Source organism: Panthera tigris, chromosome E2 (assembly GCF_018350195.1).
Source record: "Panthera tigris isolate Pti1 chromosome E2, P.tigris_Pti1_mat1.1, whole genome shotgun sequence".
Taxonomy (NCBI): Eukaryota; Metazoa; Chordata; class Mammalia; order Carnivora; family Felidae; genus Panthera; species Panthera tigris.
Genome location: NC_056674.1, coordinates 46,615,472 through 46,639,933, shown reverse-complemented (window position 1 = coordinate 46,639,933; position 24,462 = coordinate 46,615,472). Strand labels below are relative to the sequence as shown.

The 24,462-nt window shown below is 36.3% G+C and overlaps 1 long non-coding RNA gene across 1 annotated transcript; it reads right to left on the bottom strand.

Annotated features, from left to right (window-relative positions):
- Window positions 1–9,517: 9,517 nt before the first annotated feature.
- LOC122234195 lies at window positions 9,518–23,984 on the bottom strand. Its single transcript, XR_006211971.1, has 3 exons — window positions 23,884–23,984; window positions 14,952–15,065; window positions 9,518–9,646 (listed from the first exon to the last, which is right to left on the bottom strand). It is a non-coding gene; the product is annotated as an uncharacterized LOC122234195 (long non-coding RNA).
- Between the last annotated feature and the right edge of the window lie 478 nt (window positions 23,985–24,462).

Genomic DNA, 24,462 nt, shown 5'->3' with positions numbered 1-24,462 from the left:
TACGCAATTAAACAAACTGCAGTCATAGACAGGTCGTAGGTTTAACTTAATTATGGTAGCCTTATCAATTTATCCTGAGATTACAACTTCCTAGTTCTTTAGGGTTTCAATGTCTTTTCTTTTATTACAACGGTAGATGTAATTATAATCTTTGAATGTTCTTGCTTGGTAATATAAAAGGTTGGCAAATCCATGTTCCTACTTTTTAAAGTCTACTGTAAGATCCAACTGTGTGTGGACCACGATGCAGAGTATTCAGGGTCATGAAGGGAAGGGAGAGGCACTGTTTCAGCAGCAGAAGTTATGTCCTGGTGATAATGTGCAAGCTAAAGTTTCAGTTGGGTCACTGTGGTGATAAAGTTCACCAGAAAGGAGGGAATTAAAAATTAGCCATTCTTGCTTGAGAAATATAGGAGGATCACCTCTCCTCACAGAGATGCCTATCATGTCAGATTGTATCCTATACCAGCGCTTTCTCAGCGTGTGCACGAAAACCAGCAGCACAGATTTACACATACTCAGATCATAATAATGGACAATATTCACTTAGCACATACTAAGTGAGAGGGCCTGTTCTTGATTCTTTACTTATAGTAACTCATTTAATCCTCACAACAGTTCTTTGAGTCTACACTTCTTTTTAGAGATGAGAAAGCACAGAGAATTAAAGCAATTTACAGAAGTAAATTAATTTACATGAGTCCAGATTTGAATCCAGGCAGTCTTGCTCCAGAGCATGCATTCTCGACCACTTTATACTGCCTTGTATACCCTTTCCAAAGATTCCACATCGAGATTGCTATATTCAGTAAATCTGGCATGGTGCTCAGGCATCTTTGTTGTTTAAAAGCTCACAGACAGTTGTGACGCACAGCCAGGATGAAGAACCACAGATCTAGTTCAGTTATCTAGCCTGTCCTTCCTATAACATGGCTCCCCAGGACGGGGCTATACTCTTGTTTTATATCACAGGAAATGCCTTGGTGTATCACACTGTTATATGCCATGGTCTATCAAACCATGTACTAAATGGGTTACAGGATGGAGTAGTTCTGCTGTCCTCTGTTCTGGGTGTATCTCAATCAGAATACAAGGCTCAGTTCTGGGCATCATAGGTAGACAAAAAAAGTCAAGGAATAATACTATTATTGGGAAATATGAGCCATGTAAAATAATAACTGGTTTAAGAAACCAAGGATACTTTGTTTTTAGATGAAATGAATTAGAGGCAGATATGGCCATATTCAAATATCTTAAGAGCTGTCATGTAGAAGGGGAATGAGACTAGTGCTGAAGCCCTTAGAGATATAATTAAGCCCTATGAATGGAAGTTAAAGGAAGACAGACTGTAGTGTCTAATGGGAGAAAGAATTTCCTAGGGGTGAGAGATGCTCAAAGATAGAACTGGTTACAACAAAAAGTTCTTAGTTGTCTGTTACTAGATGTTGAAGTGAGATTTGCTGACACTATTATAGAGAAGTTTCAAGCATTGAATGTAGCTGGTTAGAGCCACATTTGGGGGTTCACTATAACCCCAAAAGTCTTATTCTGCATGTATCCTTGGCACAGGCTGGGCTAATGTGCAGCTAAAAAATGGGCACAGTTTTAGCAGCTGTTTAATACCAGTATCGTTTCTGGTTGGTCAATGACCAATATATGTCAGTGATTAATATTTTTGAATATTCTTCCCAGAGTATTAGCATCCAACCAACTCAACAATCATATTTTGAGCACATGCTCAGGCCTTAAAAAAATGGCAAATGACACATGGTCTCTACTTCTAAATCTAGTGGAGTATACATATATACAATAAATAAGGTTGAACCATATGTTGTTGACATTCAATCATTCCTGACTTGTAAAAACAATGATTTAATGTGGTTCAGCATACTACAACTGCTAAGTGCTATCATAAAGATACGTAAAAATGCTATGAGAAAAAAGATGAGGAAATCATTAATTTTCTCTGAGAAAGCCTATGGGGACAATTGTATTCATGATAGCTTTGGTTTTTTTTTTTTTTTAATGGAGATATTTAAATTGTATTAAAACGCAAACTGGAATGCAAACTGGTACAGCCACTCTGGAAAACAGTATGGAGGCTCCTCAAAAAATTAAAAATATAACTACCCTACAACCTAGCACTAGCACTACTAGGAATTTATCCAAGGGATACAGGAGTGCTGATACACAGGGGCACTTGTATCCCAATGTTTATAGTAGCACTTTCAACAATAGCCACATCATGGAAAGACCCAAATGTCCATCAACAGATAAATGGATAAAGAAGATGTGGTTTATATATACAATGGAATACTATTTGGCAATGAGAAAGAATGAAATCTGGCCATTTGCAACAACGTGGATGGAACTAGAGGGTGTTATGCTAAGTGAAATAAGTCAGGCAGAGAAAGACAGCTATCATATGTTTTCACTCATATGTGGAACTTGAGAAACTTAACAAGACCATGGGGGAAGAGAAGGGGGAAAATAGTTTCTTTTTTATTTTTTAACATTTATTTATTTTTGAGACAGAGAGAGACAGAGCATGAACGGGGGAGGGTCAGAGAGAGAGGGAAACACAAAATCTGAAACAGGCTCCAGGCTCTGAGCTGTCAGCACAGAGCCTGATGCGGGGCTTGAACTCACAGACCGCGAGATCATGACCTGAGCTGAAGTCAGATGCTTAACCGACTAAGCCACCCAGGCGCCCGGAAAATAGTTTCAAACAGAGAGGGAGGCAAACTCATAAGAGACTCTTAAATACAGAGAACAAACAGGGTTGATGTGAGGGCGGGAGAGGAGAAATGGGTGATGGGCATTGAGGAGGGTACTTGTTGGGATGAGCACTGGGTATTGTATACAAGTCATGAATTACGGGAATCTACCCCTGAAAGCAAAAGCACACTGTTTACACTGTATATTAGGTAACCTGACAATAAATTGTATTAAAAAAAAAAAAAAGCAAGAAATTTTCAGGTAAGCAAACGGGAAAGAAACTTCCAGAGAGAAAGAATGGAAGAAGAGAAGGGATGGAGAAATGGAAAGCATTTATGATTTAGGATTAAAAACTCTGTTTCCTCATAATTCTTATAATCTGTAACAAAGCTTGTATTCTTTTTTTCTTCATCCTTTTGTATCTGTTACTGAATGGTATCAATGTAGCAATACTTTCCCTCATTAGTATACATTTTATGATGATGAAATAGGAAAATGCATATATTTGGGCCAAGGAGCATATGAGCTAGTGGTTAAGGGCATGCATATTATAGACAGCTGGCTATGGGTTCTAATATAAGCTCTTATGAATAGTGGGCCATGGGTAAGTTATTTAGCTTCCTTGTGCCTCACTTTCTTCATCTATAAAGTGAATATAATAATAGTATATTTTATCTTACAGGCTGGTACTTGTCTACTTCTTTTGTTAGAAAAATAAAAGTGATTTTACTTTATGCTCTTAGTTTGTATCTGGAGAACATAGAACATTAAAAGATAAATTTTTGACACTTTTTCTTCAGGTAAATTGTCCTCGTATTTTCGACAAAGTGGGACAAGTGAAACCTCTCAAGTAGGAAACCTGCCCTTTGAAGTTTCTGGGCTACCTCAATACCAGAAAAAATGGCTCTTCCAAAACCACACACAGTTAAAGCAGTATTTATGAGGAGCCCAGGGACTTTTTCTGGGGGGGATAACTTCCTGCAACTAAACAACTAAATATTCTGAATAAAAGATTTACAACATCCTCTTAAATATATAGCTGAGCTCACAATAAAGTAAGGAAAATCCTTAGAGGCAAAGAACTAAGGAGAAGCATGAATCCAAACAGGTAAACATGCTAAAGCCAGAAGCTGCCCTGAGGGCATCTGCCAATCCCCACAAACCTAGAGCTTCTTATTTGAGAAGCTGGAATGGAAACCCCAACTTAAAATCAGGATTCTGGGAGATACACTTTCAGTGAAAGGGTGAACTAGAAATTCTGCCCTGCAAATAAGAAATAATAACATATCTTTTCGGTCTTTGCTAAGGTTGGAAGGGACAAAAAGTTTCTCCTGTATTCTTATACAAGGGTAGCATATAATTTATAATCCAAATGGAAAATCTTGTGAAAGTGGAAGAAGGCATTATTAATAATTATACCAAAATAAAGGGCACTTTAACTGGGAAAATTTGGATGTATGAACACCCTAATTCAGAACCACAGGTTAGTTGTCATGTCAATCCTGGGTACTGGATTGAAATCATACTACTTATATGTGATGAAAAATATCCAAGCTGAAAAATTAAAGTAATACTTGGTCAATAGTTCTTTCCAAGCACCTAAGACAAAAAAAATGCAAATCCATTCTAGGAGTGTTTATCCTTAACCCTGACCTCAGAGAAGTTGCTCAGAAAGAGTCCCAGTTTGCATGATTTCATAATGGAAAATACATAAAAAAATCACAAAACCCATGAGGAAACAAGATAGTATGAACCAACAGAAATAACAGAGAGAAAAACCTGGTGAAGAAATACTGTACTTCAAATGCTGGAATTACATAATTCATAATATAAGTATGTTTATGTATAAAGAAATAAAGGAGAGAATAGAAATATAAGTCAGATATAAAAGAATATAAACATATTTTTGAAAAAGACTCCACTTTATTATTTATGGTAAAAATAATAAAAATTGAAATAACAATGGACAGGTAAAACATCAGATTTGATATTGATGAAGAAAGAATTGGTGAACTAGAAGATAAAACTAAAGAACTTAGCTAAAGTAAAGCACTGACATAGAGGTGGAAAATATGATAAAATAAATTATGATATGTGGAGTAGAACTTAAAGGTCTAAAAACCATCTATTCATAGTTTTTAAGTATGAAAGTAAAGAAAATTTAAAAAGATATTCAAGGAGATAATTACTGAGAATTATTCAGAAAGTTGGAATACATGAATATTTAGAATCTAGAAGCATAATGATCCCGAGCAGGATAAATATAAAGAAACCTTCACATACATTTAACTCATCAAAGTGAATATGCAAAACACAAAACATGAAAATATCTTAAAAGCAAAGAGAATGACAATTTATCATAAAAGAAAAAACACTAATATCGGATTTCTCAACTGCAACAATGGAAACTAGAAAACATGGATATATTTAAATTACTGAGAGTAAATAATTTGCAACCTAAGCCTGTATCCTGAGGAAGTCATCTTTAAAGGATGAGCATAAAAAAAAACATTTCAGACAAAAACTGAGAGTTTTGAGCAACTAACCCTCACTGAGGAATTCTTCAGGGCTATTCCTTAGGAAGAAGGTAACTGATCAAGAAAGTCATGTGGTACAATAAGAAATGACAACGAAAAACACTTTAGACAGGGGCACATTAGATATGGGTATATTTAAATCAACACTGCTGTATAAAACAATAACATGAGGTCTTTACTTCAGGCAATAATGGTGTAAATGATATCAGAAAAAACTTCCTATAGATAACAACTATATAATCTAGAGACTATACATACTCTGTCTGTCTCTTTTTCTGTCTCTCTCTCTACATATAAAAGGTAAAATTAACAAGTGAAAAACTGAATAGTATGCTTTAGACATGTACATTTCACTATATGTGAATTTTAGCTAAAAAAAGAACTATAAGATATTAAATTCCAGTTAGTATGCTTACTTTTGCAATGATATCTGTTACCAATTTGAAAGTAACTTCTTTGAATTCTAGGCTAGAGCAAATGAGCAAATACGTTGAGGATAATGGAAGCCTAATTTCTGTTATAGAAGGGGATTACAAATATGGAAAGGGGGAGTACTAGAATATAACATATGGTGTTAAATTGAAATTGGAGTTATGATCCTCAATCCTCTTATGAGGATAAACACACTTTTTGACAGAAAAATACTGATGTAGGGGTATATATATATATACACACACATATATGTATATAAAAATATATGTATGTTTTAGAAATATTAAAACATAGTTCCTAGCTCAATCAGTTTTGAGAGGCTAGAGGCAATGATACACTAACATCAATGAGCACATTCAGTGCACAGAGCTTGGTTTCAAAATTCTACTGTTGGGGCACCTGGGTGATTAAGCATTCAACTCTTCATTTCAGCTCAAGTCATGATCTCACAGTTTGTGGACTGAGCCCCACACTGGGCTCTGCTAACTATTTGCACCCTGCTTGGGATTCTGTCTCCCTCTCTATGCCCCTCCCCAGCTCATATGCTCTCTTTCTCTCTCACTTTCTCAAAATAAATAAATAAATATTTAAAAAATTCTGTTGTCCATTGAAGGCAATTAGCCTCCACAGGAAAAAGGCCAAATTTTGGACTGGAGTAGGGAAGTACAAGATGAGCCTGGACTGTTTTGTTCCAGAAAGCAAGGAAATGCTCAAAGAATGGTGAGGACATTGGGGCGCCTGGGTGGCTCAGTTGGTTGGGCATCATGATCTCCCAGTTTGTGAGTTTGAGCCCCACATCAGGCTCTGGGCTGACAGCTCAGAGCCTGGAGCCTGCTTCAGATTCTGTGTCTCCCTCTCTCTCTGACCCTCCCTGGCTCACACACACACACTCTCTCTCTCTCTCAAAAATAAATAAACATTAAAAACAATGGTGAGGACATTAAAAAAAAAAAGAGGCAGGACTGTTTAAAAGGACTCCTACTTGAGGGGCATCTGGGCAGTTCAGTTGGCTGAGCATCCAACTTTGGCTCAGGTCATGATCTCACCATTCATGAGTTGGAGCCCCACCACGGGGCTTGCTGCTGTCAGCCTGTCAGCGCAGAGCCCGCTTTAGAACCTGTGTCGCTCTGATTCTCCCTTGCTAGCACTCTCACAAAAAATAAATATTAAAAAAAAGGACTCTAACTTGACAAATCTGGGACAATTTGCATATCAAAATAAATGATGACAGTGTTGGACTACAACATGTAGAATAAAGTAAATGTCTATGAGTTCATACTTGCCCTATTCAGTTCACATTGCTATAACAAATTATCATAGACTGGGTGGCTAAAACAACAAATATTTATTTCTCCAGTTCTAGAGGCTGCAAAGTCCAAGATCAAGGTGCTGGTGTATGGTGAAAGTGTCTTTCCTAGTTTGGAGATGGCCATCTTCTGGTATCCTCACATGACTGAGAACAGGATGTCTAGCTCTCTTCTTTTTCTGAGAAGGATACTCACTAATCCTGTCATCATTCTATTGGGAACTAGGGTTTCAACATATGAACTTTCTTTAAAATTTTTTAATGTTTATTTATTTTTGAGACAGAGGGAGACAGAGCACGAATGGGGGAGGGGCAGAGAGAGAGGGAGACACAGAATCCAAAACAGGCTCCAGGTTCTGAGCTGTCAGCACAGAGCCCGATGCAGAGCTTGAGCTCACCAAACGTGAGATCATGACCTGAGCCAAAGTCTGATGCTTAACCAACTGAGCCACCCAGGTGCCCCCAACATATGAATTTTCAAGGGGGGCAGTGTGGAGACAAAAACATGCAGTCCATAACAATACTCCACACCCGAAAAACAAATAACCCAGTGAAGAAATGGGCAGAAAACATGAATAGACACTTCTCTAAAGAAGACATCCGGATGGCCAACAGGCACATGAAAAGATGTTCAACGTCGCTCCTCATCAGGGAAATACAAATCAAAACCACACTCAGATATCACCTCACGCCAGTCAGAGTGGCCAAAATGAAGAAATCAGGAGACTATAGATGCTGGAGAGGATGTGGAGAAACGGGAACCCTCTTGCACTGTTGGTGGGAATGCAAATTGGTGCAGCCGCTCTGGAAACCAGTGTGGAGGTTCCTCAGAAAATTAAAAATAGACATACCCTATGACCCAGCAATAGCACTGCTAGGAATTTATCCAAGGGATACAGGAGTACTGATGCATAGGGGCACTTGTACCCCAATGTTTATAGCAGCACTCTCAACAGTAGCCAAATTATGGAAAGAGACTAAATGTCCATCAACTGATGAATGGATAAAGAAATTGTGGTTTATATACACAATGGAATACTACGTGGCAATGAGAAAAAATGAAATATGGCCTTTTGTAGCAACGTGGATGGACCTGGAGAGTGTGATGCTAAGTGAAATAAGCCATACAGAGAAAGACAGGTACCATATGGTTTCACTCTTATGTGGATCCTGAGAAACGTAACAGAAACCCATGGGGGAGGGGAAGGAAAAAAAAAAAAAGAGGTTAGAGTGGGAGAAAACCAAAGCATAAGAGACTGTTAAAAACTGAGAACAAACTGAGGGTTGATGGGGGGGTGGGAGGGAGGGCAGGGTGGGTGATGGGTATTGAGGAGGGCACCTTTTGGGATGAGCACTGGGTGTTGTATGGAAACCAATTTGACAGTAAATTTCATATATTAAAAAAGAAAAAAGAAAAAAGAAAAAAGAAAAAAGAAAAAAAGAAAAAAAAAAAAAGAAAAAGAAAAACAAGTTCATTTCCCCTACCCCTGAGACCTATCTTTGCACATTTCCCCATAATTATCCACAACACCTTCAGTGTTTCCAGGCTGATAACCTTTGGTGTCTTCCTCCCACTCCCCCATTTTAACCAACAATTATAGATTTTACTAGTCTTTTCTCTGTAATAATTTTGCGCTTCACTTTTTGTCAGCATTATAATCGCATCACTTCCTAACCTCACTTCCCCATTCCTCTACTTCCCAGCTGCCCTTAACTAACTCATGTTATGGATTATCACAATGGTTTATTAGGAATTCCCCTCATCATATGACTTTTCCCACAACAACAAATCTTTGAGAATATTCGTACAATATTTTGTTCTTCAGTTCAAGTGTCCACAGTGGCTGCCTATTCCTTATTTTATAGAATTTTAATTAGTAAGTCCAACACTAAAGATATATCATGATTGGAACTACAATTTTATAAACCACAATTTTACTTCCACAAAAGACATGCTGTTTCAACTACTGTGCTACTCTTGCTATCCCCAAGTTTGACTTTTCTTACCTTCCATGCTTTGAGGTCTGCCACAGGTATAATACTGCCAAAAGAACACCTTCATTAGTGTGATGAGAGTGGGAGATCATCAAAAGGAAGGGAAAAACTTCTGCAGATGATCATTTGTTCTGCAATCAAAAAAGGAATTCAACTGAATTTTTTTCCTGCCTTGGTAGCCTAGATTTTAACTTTATACTACTGCCTTCTTTCATCTTTTGAGATTCATAGGCTTCATCCTCTTCAAAATCCAGTTCAAAATTTAACTTCAGGAATCTTTCCTGGATGACTGTACATGGACAAAATATACTCAGTATCTGTGCTCTTTATTTAAAATTTTTCTGTATGCAGTTGTTGATATAGTATTATTATAGTAAATACTTTTGGGTACATGCTTTTCAGTTTGTTATATGTCTATATATACACTTCTTATCATCAGCCTAAGACACAAAATAATGTCATATTCCCTTTAATTTTCAAATTAAATGTCTCTATCCCTTTATTTTCTCCTCAGGATACTCACTTTGTTGAAAACTCCAACACCTCTGGGGATGCTTATTTAGACTTAAAGATCAGTTCTGGGAACCATCTTCTACTTAGTCAATCAAGGAAATAAATTCTTTCCAGCTGTTACCAATGTCACTGGCACAAGATACACCTGTTGAAACAAAGACACCTCAGTAGGCCCAACACAGTCTTTACTGTAACTATTAAAATATTCTGTTACCATACTCTGTGTTTAGTACTGGATGAGCCACAATAAATTGGACATAGCTTTCTGCTGAAAACCTGGTCACCCTGCCCAGAGAAAGTCTGCTTAGCTTATGAGCCTGTGAGAAACCCCCAAGGCACGGAAGGGGCTCAGCTGTGCTTAACCACTTTGCTTTTGGGGCTTTGGCTCACAGCCAGGTATTCACATACTAATAGATGAGCCTCAGATCTTTGAGGCTGGCACATATGCAGTTTTTTTCTGTAAGGCTGCTAGTAATACCCGAGTAGATGAATTTGAAGAGATTTCCACACTCAGCTACCAGAGTGACTAATACAACACTCTCTTCCGTTGGTTTTTTGCATATCAGCATTAAGAGCAAAAGGAGTATACTGTCTTGTTTGCCAAGACCACTCTCATGTTCTGCCCCAGGATAAATAACAAAGCTTTTTAAGAAAAACCTTTCTATCCAGCTAGTGTTAGGGTTCAGGCAATCAATTTCTTTTCTCTTATTTGCTCAGTCTCTACTGTGATAGATACTTTTAGACATACTGTTTGGTTGACCAAGTCCTTAATCTCAAGAGCCTTTGCCCAGCTCCACTAAAAAGGCTGAAGACAATCAAATATTTTTTTCTAGGCTGTCATTGGTTGTGACTACTTAAACCGACATGGAATATGCTGGAGAAAAGTGTGAGAAAATAAGAAAAGTTGAATCAAATCCAAACAGAACTCCTTTTCTAGTTTAGTAGTTGTCTCTGAAGGTATAATTCACAAACAGCTTCATTAACACATCTGTTCCTCTTCAGCTAGGTATTAAAGGTCTTTATTTTGCCCCATCACACGTTGCCATTTTTTTTACAACCAAGTCCTCTGTATCTAACAGAACTAGCTGCTTGCTGCTCCTAGAACATACCTTTTACTTTCTGACTCTAAGCATTTTTCAGCTCATGACATTCTTCGTATCTGAAATTCAATTCCTCATTACGAATCACAAAATATTTTTTCCAGCTTTACTGAGGTTTAACTGACAAATTTATATATGTTTAAGGTATGCAAGGTGATAAATTTGAAATAAATATACATTGTGATGTGGTGCCAGGGGGCTTGGTCTGTTGAGGGACTGACTTCAGCTCAGGTCATGATCTCATGATTTGTCAGTTTGAGCCCTGCAACAGCCTCTCTGCTGTCAGCACAGAGCCCATTTCAGATACTCTGTCCTCCTTTCTCTCTGCCCCTCCCCCCGCACTCTCCCTCTCTCTCCCTCAAAATAAATAAATAAACTTAAAAAAAAACATTGTGAAATGATTACCACATTCAAGTTAACACATCCATCACCTCACATAGTTGTCATTTTTTGTTTGTAGTGAGATCATTTAACACCTACTGTTCAATAACTTCCAAGTATACAATACAGCATTATTACAGTCACCATGCTGTCCATTAGATCCTTAGAACTTACTCATAACTGAAAGTTTGTACCCTTTGACCAACATCTCTCATGTCCCCTACTCCTCAGCCCCTGGAAACCACCATTCTACTCTGTTTCTGAGTTCAAGGTTTTGTTGTTCTTGTTGTTGTTTTGTAGATTCTACATGTGAGCGAGACAAAGTGTCTATCTGGCTCATTTCATCCAATATAATGTCCTTCATGTTCATCCGTGTTGTAGCAAATGGCAGGATTTACTTTTTTTATGGCTGAATATTATTCAATTGCGCGTGCGCGCGTGTGTGGTTTGGGTGTATCACATTTTCTTTATCCATTTATCTTCTTTCAACAGACACTTAAGTTGTTTCTATCCCTTGGCTATTGTGAATAATGCTGCAAGGCACATAGGACTGCAGATATCTCGTAAACATTCTGATTTTGTTCCTTTGAATTTAAATACAGAAGTGGGCTGCTAGATCACATAGTTCTATTTTTAATATTTTGAGAAATTTCCATGCTCATCCCCATAATGGTTGTACTAATTTATATTCCTACCAACAGTGTACAAGGGTTCACTTTACCTCACATCCCTGCTAACTCTTATTTCTCATCTTTTTGATAATAATCCTTTTAACAGGTGTGAGGTGAGAGCTCATTGTGATGTTGATTTGCAGTTCCCTGATTAGTGATGTTGAGCATCTTTTCATGTACTTGTTGGCCATTTGTAAGTTTTTTTTTTGAAAACTATCTGTTTAGGTATTTTACCAATTATTTAATCAGGTTATGTGTTTGCTATTCAGTTGTAGGAGTTCCTTATGTGTCTTAGATATTAACCCTTTATCAGATGTATGTAAATATTTTCTTAAAATTTTTTTAAACATTTATTTTTGAGAGAGAGAGAGAGAGGGAGGGAGGGAGAGAGAGAGAATGAATGAGCAGGGGAGGGGAAGAGAGAGGAAGACATAGAATCCGAAGCAGGCTCTAGGCTCCAAGCTGTCAGCACAGAGCCTGACGCGGGGCTTAAACTCACCAACCGTGAGATCATGACCTGAGCTGAAATTGGACGTTTAACCGACTGAGCCACCCAGGCACCCTTTCTTTGCAAATATTTTCTTCCATTTCATAGGTTGCATTTTCATTTTGTTAATCACTTCCTTTGCTGTGCAGAAGGTTTTTAGCTGGGTGTATTCCCACTTGTTTATTTTTGCTATTGTTGTCTGTGGTTTTGGTGTCATAGACAAACAATTATTGCCAACACCAGTATCAAGGAGACTTTTTCCTGTTTTCTTCTAGGAGTTTTATGTTTTCTAGTCTTATGTTTAAGTCTTTAATCCATTTTCCGTTAATTTCTTGTGTATGGTGTAAGATAGGGTCCAATTTCATTATTTTGTACGTGTTATCTAGTTTTCCCAACAATAGTTATTGAAGACACTATCCCTTCCCCTCTTGTGTTCTTGGTACCCTTGACAGAGATTAGTTGAAGGTATTTCTGTATTCTACATTCTGTTCCAGTGATCTGTGTGTGTGTGTTTAAGCCAGTACTATACTTTTAAAATTATAGCTTTGTAATATAGTTTGAAATCAAGAAGTCTGATTCCTCCAGACTTTGTCCTTTCTCAAGCTCTCTTAGGCTATTCTGTCTTCTGTGTCTTCTGTGCTTCTCTACAAACTATGACCGTCTTTTACACTTCTGTGAAAAATTCCAATGGAATTTTGATAGGGATTGCATTGAATCTGTAGATTGCTTTGGGCAGTATGTACATTGTAACAAATTAATTTTTCCAATTTTTGAACATGAGTTATCTTTCCTTTCATTTTTGGCTTCTTCAACTTTTTGCACCAATGTCTTACATTTTTCAGGGTATAGGTCTTTCACCTCCTGGCTAAATTTATTCCTAAGTATTGTATTCTTTCTGATGCTATTTTATTAAAATTAAAAAAAAATGTTTTTATTTATTTTTGAGACAGAGACAGTGTGTGAGCCGGGGAGGGGAAGAGAGAGAGAGAGGGAGACACAGATTCCAAAGCAGGCTCCAGGCTCTGAGCTGTCAGCACAGAGCCTGATGTGAGGCTAGAACTCATGAACCAGGAGATTATGACCCAAGCTGAAAATGGACGCTCAACTGACTGAGCCACTCAGGCACTCCTTGATGCTATTTTAAATGGGATTGTTCTCTTTCTTTCAGATAGTTTGTTAGTGTATAGAAACAGAACTGATTTTTGTAAGCTGTTTTTCTATCCTGCAACTTTACTACATTTATTAGTTTTAACATTTAGCTGGGGCCTTTAGGATTTTCTATTTTTAAGATCATGTCATTGGCAAAGAGAGACTATTTTACTTCTTCCTTTCCAATTTTGTATCTTTTATTTCTTTTTCTTGCCTAATTGCTCAGGTTACGGTTTCCACTACTGTGGTGAGTAGAAGAGGCAAGAGTGAGCATCCTTGTCTTGTTCCTGATCTTAGAGGAAAAGCTTTCAGTTTTTCTTCATTGAGTACGTTAGCTGTGGGGTTTTTGGATATAGCCTTTATTATACTGAGGTCCATTCCTTCTATACCTAATTTATTGAGTTTTTATCATGAGAGGATATTACATTTTTCCAAATGCTTTTTCTGTATCTACTAAGATGATCATATGATTTTATACTTTATACTCTGTTAAAGTGATGTAGCACATTTATTGACTTGCATATGATGAAGAATCCTTGCATCCCAGTGATAAGTCTGACTGGATCATGCTATATGATTATTTTAACATGCTCTCGAATTTGGTCTGCTAGATTTTGCTGAAAAGTTAGCATGTTCATCAGTAATACTGGCTTATAATTTTCTTTTCTTGCAGTGTCCTTGACTGGCTTTGGTATTAGAACAATGCTGGCTTATAAAATGAGTTTGGAAGTGTTCCCTCCTCTCCAGTGTTTTGGAAGAATTTGAAAAGGATTGGCATTAATTCTTCAAATGTTTGGAAGAATTCACCAGTGAAGTCACCTGATCCTGGGCTTTCCTTTGTTGGGAAGTTTTTGATTACAGATTCAATCTCCTTATTATTAATTAGCCTGTTTAAATTTCCTATTTCTTCACGATTCAGTCTTAAAAGACCATGTTTTCTAGGAATTTGTCCATTTCTTCTAGGTTCTCCAATTTGTTACCATATCATTGTCATAACAATATCTTATGATCATTTGTATTTCTGTGGTATGTTTAATGTCTCTTCTTTCACTTCTGACTTCATTTATTTAAATGTTTTCTATTCTTAGTCTAGCTAATGGTTTATCTTTTCAAAAAACTAGCTTTTAGTTTCATTGATTTTGTCTGTTTTTCTATTGTCTATTTCATTTATTTTTGCTGTAATCTTTATTTTCCCCCTTCTATAACTTTGAACTTTGTTTGTTCTTATTTCTCTAGTTCCTAAAGTGTAAAGTTAAGTTGCTTTTTTGAGATCTTTCTTTTTCCTTAGTGTAGTCTTTTATTACTATAAACCTGCCTCTTAGAACTGTTTTGCTTCATCCCATTAGTTTTGGTATGTTGTGTTTATATTTTCATTTGTTTTAGGATATTTTGTATCTCCCTTTTGATTTCTTCTATGACCCATTTGTTGTTTAAAAGTGTTGTATAATTTTCACATATTTGTGAATTATACAGCTTTCCTCCTATTATTTATTTCCAGTTTCATACCACTGTGGGGAGAAAAGATTGCTATGATTTCATTCTTATTAAACTTGTTAAGATTTTTTTTTCTGAGAGAAATCACTGGCCAAGGGGGTGTCTCTTGGTGCTGAGTTGTGCTGCTTTGGGGGCAAGGTGACATAAGTAAAATGAAACTGTTCTTACCTTATTCACTACATTTATTCTTAGATTTTTTTGCTCAAACAGTGTGCTAGAACTTCCCTGCTGGACTCCTGGACTCCCATAAAGTTGATCTGTGGTTGACTGTCAACTGATATTCTGTGGGGGGATAAGAGTAGAAAACTCGTGTCATATTTGACTAATGACAAAGTATTTATACTTATAGTTATAGCTATAGTTATAGTTATAGTTATTTATACAAAAAATTCTACTGTAACCTAAGTCACCCAAGTCTGGATCTTTGTCCACTGGAAGCTTAAAGTAGGGGGGGGGGCAAATTAATGTCAAAATGAATTTATAATAAGGAGAATAGTGACAAGTAGATTACATAGTAAGTTATTGTAATAGTCCCAAGGATAAAGAAGACCAACTTACAGTTAAAGATAGTAGCTTGCCCATATAAAGTTACATTTCTCACTTTGAAAACTCCACTAAAATGATAGAATGATAAAAAAAGGAATAAACCCACAAGTCCAAAGGTAACAGAAGAGGAGAAAAAAACATTAAAATTTTAGAAGCCAGAAAGCAGGTGGATAAAGACAAACTGGCTCAACAAATTTTTGAAAACAGAAACTTAAATCAGTAGGGGAGGGAGCTCAGCAGCAAGTAAATTCTTACCACTCATACACATAGAAATTATAGGTCTGAAGGTGGGGGTACAACTAACACATAACATGATGTGAACTGGGTAAAAGTTTGTATAAGAAGCAGCTGGATTTACATATAGCCTTTGCCAACCGTATATCTGAGCAACTTGCCCTCCCTCATCTATGAAGAAGACCAGAGATTTACTCTTTGAGGAGGTACAACCAGTGGGACTTTGAAGTGGAACAAATAGTTGGGCTGACAACTGTGTTTCCTTTTGAAAAAAGGTGAATTATTGAAACTCTATGTACTAAGTGGGGACCATACTAGCTTCTTTCCCAAACCTGACTCCAAGAATGCTGGAGGACAAACTCATATTCTAAAGACAAGAGTTTGGAAATATTATCTTTGAAAAACCATACTCACCTTTAGAGGTCCATCATAAAATGGCCAGTCATTGGTCAATGAAACGAAGTAGTCACCAACAAATGAAAGTAACTTTGTGACTCCAAAAGAAAGCAACCCACATTTATGTACAGGGAACTTTCAATCATCTTTTTAATATCTTGCACTCAAATAGGAATGGAAAGTCAAGAGCCAGATATTTGAACAAATGTCCTCTTTTGACACAATGTAAAGCCAAACAAGAAAAAGAAAGAAGTTTGGGGGAAAAGAGAATAGGATGGAAAACATAACCTTGTAAGACCTATAATGAATATTCTCAGTGAATTAAGAAAACATCTTGATTGCATTCGTGAGACAAGATGCTATTAAAAAGGAGCATTCTCTGTGTATAGTTATTCTTTAAATTTCAATATGATACAGAAATTACACTATTAATAATGGTGCAGTACCTGTTATTAAGTTAACCTTCTTAACCTTGCCAGCAGATAACAATAATGGGAAAAATATAAAAACAGTTGTTTGAATGCACTTTAGAGCAACTGAAGGCAGGCAGAAACTGGAAGGGAGTTGACACACAAAAGAAGGGAATAGCACTTCTCAGTTTGCACTGCATGGAGTAGCTGAAACTCAAACAGAAAACTGCAGTCCTAAGTGACTTGAGGATTGAGAGGGAAGAGTTTGGGACTACTGGCATGGCTAGAAAATAAATGACAAATCTCAGAAAAAAAAGGAAGCTAAGGAGCTGGAGGAGAAAAATCCACATATAAACTCCTTCAAATCCTTGGATGATCTTGATTAACGTATGTGCAGAGGGCCAGGCAGAAAGCAATGGCTGGAAGGTGGAAAGAAGTGAAGACTTAAAGTTTGAGCTCAGCCACTTGAATTGCTTGCTAGAACATGATCAACACTATTTAGATGAAGCTATCCCTAGTCTCTACAAGGGTACAATAAAAAACTACTAAACATAAAGACACAGGAAAATGTGGCCCACTCTCAAGAGAAAAACAGTTAAGAAAAACTGATACTAAAATGATCCAGAGGATAGAATTAGAAGAATTTTTAAACCGCTTATCTAAATGCGTTCAACAAAACTGAAACAGGAAGAAACAGAAAATTTGAATAGACCCATAACCAGTCAAGAAGTTGAAATCTGTTATCAAAAATCTCCAACAAATGAGAGTCCAGGGCTGGATAGCTTCCCAGGGGAATTCCACTAGACATTGAAAGAAGAGGTAATGCTATTCTTTTGAAGCTTTTCCAAAAGATAGAAATGAAAGGAAAACTTCAAAACTCATTCTACAAGGCCAGAATTACCTTCATTCCAAAACCAGACAAAGACACCACAAAAAAGGAGAATTTCAGACCAATTTCCCTGATGAACATGGATACAAAAATTCTCAACAAGATACTAGCAAATCAAATCCAACAATACGTCAAAAGAATTATTCACCACTATCAAGTGGGATTTATTCCTGGGCTGCAGGGGTGGTTCAATATTCGCAAATCAATCAACATGATACACCATATTAATAAAAGAAAGGCTATGAACCTCTTGATCCTCTCAATAGATGCAGAAAAAGCATTTGGCAAAATATAGCACCGTTTATGATAAAAATATTCAGGAAAGTGGGGATAGAAGGAACATACCTCAACACCATAAAGGCCATATATGAAAGACCTACAATTAATATCCTCAATGGTGAAAAAGTGAGAGCTTTCCCCTCTAAAGTCAGGAAAATGACAGGGATGTCCACTCCCACCACTGCTATTCAACATAGTATTGGAAGTCCTAGGCTCAGCAATCAGAAAACAAAAAGAAATAAAAGGCATCTAAATTAGCAAGGAAGAAGTCAAACTTTCACTCTTCATAGATGACATGATACCTTATGTGGCAAACCTGAAAGACTCCACCAAAAAACTGCTAGAACTGATCCATGAATTCAGCAAAGTTGCAGGATATAAAATCAATGTACAGGAGTTCATTGCACTTATATATACCAGTAATGAAGCAGCAGAAAGTAAAATCAAGGAATTGATCCCATTTATAATTGCACCAAAAATCATAAAACACTTAGGAATAAACCTAACCAAAGAGGTGAAAGATACGTATGCTGAAAACTACAGAAACCTTATGAAAGAAATGGAGGGAGACACAAAGAAATGGCAAAACATTCCACGTTCATGGATTGGAAGAAAAAATATTGTTAAAATGTCTATACTTCCCAAAGCAATCTACACATTTAAATGCAATCCTTCGCAAAATAACCCCAGCAATCTTGACAGAGCTAGAAAAAACAATTCTAAAATTTGTATGAAACCAGAAAAGACCCCAAATAGCCAAAGTAATGGTGAAAAAGAAACCCAAGCTGGTGGCATCACAATTCTGGACTTCAAGCTGTATTACAAAGCTGTAATCATCAAGACAGTATGGTATTGGCACAAAAACAGACACATAGATCAATGTAACAGAACAGAGAATCCAGAAATGGACCCACAAATATATGGACAACTAATCTTTGACAAAGCAGGAAAGAATACCCATTGGAAAAAAGACGGTCTCTTCAGCAAATGGTGCTGGGAAAACTGGACAGCTACGTGCACAATAATGAACTTGGACCACTTTCTTATACCATACACAAAAATAAACTCAAAATAGATGAATGACTTAAACATAAGACAAGAGGAGAAAACAGGCAACAACCTCTTTGACCTCAAAATCCTAGAGGAGAAATCCTAGAGGAGAAAACAGGCAACAACCTCTCTGACCTCAGTTGTAGCAACTTCTTACTAGACATGTCTCAGGAGGCAAGGGAAACAAAAGCAAAGGGCCTCATTAAGATAACAAGCTTTTGCACAGAGAAGGAAACCATCAACAAAAATAAGAAGTAACCAATAGAATTGGAGACGATATTTGCAAAATGACATATTGGATAAAGGGTTAGTACTCAAATCTATAAAGAACAAACCAACTTAACTCCCAAAAAACAAATAATCCAGGGAAAAAATGGGCAGAAGACAGGAACAGACACTTTTCCAAAGAAGATATTCAGATGGCTAACAGACACATGAAAAGATGCTCAACATCACACATCATCAGGAAAATACAAACCAAAACCACAATGAAATACCACTTCACAACTGTCAGTATGGCTAAAATTAACAACTCAGAAAACAACAGATGTTGGCAAGGATGTGGGGAAAAGGGAACACTTTTGCACTGCTGGTGGGAATGCAAACTGGTGCAGCCACTCTGGAACGGTATGGAGGTTCCTCAAAAAATTAAAAATAGAACTACCCTATGACCCAGCAATTGCACTACTAGGTATTTATCCAAAGGATACAACAATGCTGATTCAAAGGGGCACATGCAACACAATGTTTACAGCAGCACTATCAACAATAGCCAAATTATGGTAAAAGTCCAAATGTCTATCAACTGGATAAAGAAGATGGGATATATATATATATATATATATATATATATATGCGCAATGGAATATTACTCAGCAATCAAAAAGAATGAAATCTTGCCATTTCCAACAACATGGATGAAACTAGAATGTATTATGCTAAGTGAAATAAGTCAATCAGAGAAAGATAATTACCTTACAATTTCACTCATAAGTGGAGTTTAAGAAATAAAACAGATGAACATAGGGGAAGGGAAGGAAAAATAAGATAAAAAGAGAGATGGAGGGAACCACAAAATACTCTTAAATACAGATAGCTGAAGGTTGCTGGAGGGGTGTTGGGGGTGGTAAGCTAAATGGGTGATGGGCATTAAGTAGGGCACTTACTGGAATGAGTACTGGGTGTTATATGTAAGTGATGAATCACTAAATCCTATTCCTAAAAACATCATTATACCGTATATTAAGTAATGTGGATTTAAATTAAGAAAAAAAGAGGAAAAAAATTTAAAAAGTAGATGTTTAAGGGATTAAAGGAAAAATATGGTTACAATTAATGAATAGTTGGAGAATCTCAATAGAAAAATACAAACCATCAAAAAAAAGAAACAAGTAGAAATTTTAGAAATGAAACATAATATCAAAAATTAAAAATTTACTGGATAAGAACAACAGATCACAGATAGTCAAATAAAGAAAACAGTAAATTTGAAGATAGATCATAGAAAATATTCAATCTGAAGATGAGAAAAATATATTTGAAAAAATAGAACAAAAGCTCAGGGATATGTGGGACCATATTTAAGTGATTGAAGTTATATTCAGCTGTATTCTCAGAGAGAGAAAATGAGTCAGAAAATACCTTTCATAAAATAATGGATAGATTTTTCCTAAACTGCTAAATAAATGTAAACTTACAGATCCAAGAAGATCAATGAATACCTGTTAAGATAAATACTTAGAAAACCATGCTTAGCCACATATTCATCAAATGATAGAAAACACAAAAAGAGAAAAGCAGCCAGTGGGGGAAAACCCATTACAAACAAGGAGGAAATGATATAAATTACAACTGAATTCTCATCAGAAATGATGGGAGGTAGGAGAGAATGGAACAGGATCTTTAAAGTGCTGAGAGAATGGGAACTGTCAAATTAGAATTCTGTATCTGGGAAAATTTTTCTTAAAAAATAAAAGCAAAATAAATACATTTTTCAGAAAAACAAAAATTGAGAGAATCTCTTGTCAGCAGAGCAGCACTATAAGAAATTGTAGGGACGTCTGGGTGGCTGACCCTGGATTTTGGCTCAGGTCATGACCTCTCGGTTCATGAGATACAGCCCTGTGTCAGGTTGTGAGCTGACAGGGTGGAGCCTACTTGGGATTCTCTCCCTCTCTCTCTGCCCGTCCCCTGCTCACGTGCACGCGCGCGCGCACACACACACACACACACACACACACACACAAACTTTCTCTCTCTTAAAATAAATAAACTTAAAAAAAACATTCTAAAGGAAATTCTTCAGGTTAAGGAAACTTAGATGGTAACATATCTATAGGAAGAAATTATAAGAGCCAGAAATAGTAAATACCTGGGTTAATATAAAGGGGAATACATTTTCCTTTTCTTAATATTTAAAATAATATGACTAAGGTAAACATAATAATGCAATGTTGGGTTAATGCATATAGATGTACTACACATGAAAATAATATTACACAGGAAAAGATGGTAAGTGAAAATAGACTGTTGAAAGGTTGTAATTTTTTTTTAACAGCTTTGTTGAGATTTAATTCACATAGAACTCACCCATTTAAAGCATATATTTCAATGGCTTTAATTATATTCACAGTAGAGTGGCATAAGACATTCTTAATAGGCATATCTAATACTGAATTGAAGTTGCCATGATATAAACATGTGGTTTAACTCACTGCCCCAAATATTCCCTCAAACTGGCCTGGGAAACATGGATTACTTATTGAGTATAATTTATGATTACAAAGTTAATTCTACTTCAATCAAGTCTCTTAATAATCTAAATTCAGAAATTCAGGAATTTAGAATTATAAAAATGTTAACATGAAAACATAGTGAAGGATAGAATGATTAGAATTTCTATAAAGATATATATAGGAAGAGTTACCACATGTAAAAATTTCCCAACCAAACTGTAATTCTTGAAATGACAACATAGTTTGAATATGATCCCAAACCTGAATGACCACTACTTGCTGACAGCATTACAAATGGGAACTAGAGGGATATAGATTATATTTTTTATAGAGGATAACACCCTATTATACGGTAACTTCACAGTCAAGGAAACAGAGTTTGGCTGGTGCATGAAAGGTGCTCAAATAGACTCACTGTTTATCAAATAGTTCTATTTAAGAGAATGCTGCATAGTGCAGTGTTTCTCAAATGAAGAAATGTGCAAACCTTTTAAAATAAAATATCACAGAATCTTAAGGTTATATTACTTAAATATGTACAAACATAATATCATAAAATTAGATATAATGCATTTTCTTAAGCTCCTATAACTATAAAACTAAAATTTATAAATTAAAAACAATTAAAAAACCAATACTATTCAAACACAATTTGACAATAATTTTGTTTCATTAAAACTAAGTTGTTAATTTGGGGTTTAATATAGGGTGATGTTTCTTCAGGTCTGGTTCTATATTTAATGTGTTTCTGTATTTTTAAATTTTTAAAATTTTTTATTTCTTAACATTTATTTATTTTTGACACAGAGAGAGACAGAGCATGAAAGGGGGAGGGGCAGAAAGAGAGGGAGACACAGAATTGAAAGCAGGCTCCAGGCTCTGAGCCATCAGCCCAGAACCCGATGCGGGGCTCGAACTCACAGACCACGAGATCAACCTGAGCTGAGCTTAACCGACTGAGCCACCCAGGCGCCCCTGTATTTTTAAATTTTAATGTTACTAATGTGGACACTGCCTTTTCACATAAGTATGCTGTATAAAATGGCCCTAATACTCACTGAGTCTCACACCAAATATATCTGTACTTTACCATATATAAGCTAAACCTTAATTTTTTTCACAATTAAAATTTTTTTTTAATGTTTATTTTTGAGAGAGAGAGAGTGAGTGAGTGTGAGTGCTGGGGAAGAGGCAGAAGGAGGGAGACACTGACTCCAAAGCAGGCTCCAGGCACAGAGCTGCCAGCACAGAGCCCGTCCAACTCAAAGCCTTGAGATCATTACCTGAGCCGAAGTCAGACGCTTAACCAACTGAGCCACCCAGAAGCCCCAATTTTCCTCACAATTTAAAGGCTTTGTTTGATAGTACAGTATGATCAGATTTATACTTTAAAAACTCTTGTTTATAAAAATCTTTGAGTGCCTATCTTAGTAAGGTGTAGCTGCTAACACTGTAATCTTTTATTCGAGAATATATTTAAATAGTCATGTAATTTAAACCTACACAAGTAATCTGACGGGATTTAGAACAAGGTATTGAACACCCTAGAATTATTTCAAGGAGGTACACAGATAGGGACTGTGTCAAACAACAGTGATACAAATTCAACATGGAACCCACTGCTGCAATGCATGTTCTTTTGGATTCATGGTGCCTTTACTGCCATGTTATGTTATGAGTCCACTCTTTTTGAACCATTATGACAACCTCACTTTTGAATTGCACCATGACATTTCTTTGCATTCACTAGCCAAAAATGTGAGAGAAAACACAAATCTAAATAACTGTTCTGAAATTACTGAATATTTTGTTATAGGAGGTCACTAAGATTATTCATGATATTATTACATTAAATATTTATAATCAGTAAGATGAAAGCACAATTCAAAACTGTCATAATTTTCTTTTTTTTTCATAGCACTTTTACCTTCTAACATATATATTTTACTTCTTTGTTCATTGTCTATATCCTCTGTCCCTATGAGAATGTAAGCTCATTAGGGCCACAACAGTTTTCTTCCTCCATAATGTATTTCAAACACCTAGAATAGCATCCCACACAGAAGCACTCAGTCAATGTGCTGAAAGAATGAAACATTTGTCATAAGCTGACATCTGGGGACACTCCAACCTTTTAGGATTCCCAGACTGAAATATTGGAATGGGGGGGAAAAAAAGTTTTGGCTTAGCAGCCAGAGAGACTTCAGTTGAAACTATTTTGTAGCTGTTAACTCTTACTCTGTGGATTACTGGCTGCATGACTTTTGGCAAATTACTTAAATTCAGGGAGTCTGCTTTTTTTCCTCTAGGAAAATGTAAAGTCTGTTCAAAATGGGGGAAATGGCTAACACAAAAAAGTACATAAAATACCGGCATATAAGGAGACCATCATTACTATTACTATTAGAAATGTCATAGAAAAAATTAATCAAGTAAAACTAAACTTTTCCACATCATTATTTTCTCTTCTTAATTCATCTTATTCATAATTGATAAAAATGTAAAATAGGAAACAGATTTGGATAAATGAAAATGCAAAAAGAATAGGATCTAAAACTTACACTGTAACAGCTGTGTGAAGATACTGGAAGATGTTTTCATAATAATCATTTGTCAGATGTGGAAAGAACTTGGTTCTAATAGGGCTGTAAAAGAAGCCAAAAACAAAGAGTGAACAAGAAAACAGAAATAGATGAAATAGGTGAAATAGAATAAAGATCATCTTGTGACCTCAGCTGCACATGAGTGGTTTTCTCCCCAAGCATTCTCATACACTTTATCTACCCACCTTCTTTCCGTATGCACGGTCTACTTGGTTCATCAGGAACTTTAACCCTCAGGCCAACCCTGAAGGAAGAATTAACCTACTTATTGAACCCTCAGGCAGTGTGCCTGGCCAGGAAGCTGGGTATTTGGGGAACACACCGAGGTGATCTCAGCATTTTACTGCAATATCCCACATCACTGAAGGAAGAGGTTAAAAGTGATTTACTATATTAAGAAAAAGCCGTGTATATTTATTCCTTGATTTAAACTTTGCTGCCAAACGGAATTCTCAAAATGCTTTGGAAATGCAAATGGATTTAAGATCTGTTTTAGGTAAACGTTATCTGTATTTTAAGAGGACAATAAATTATTGC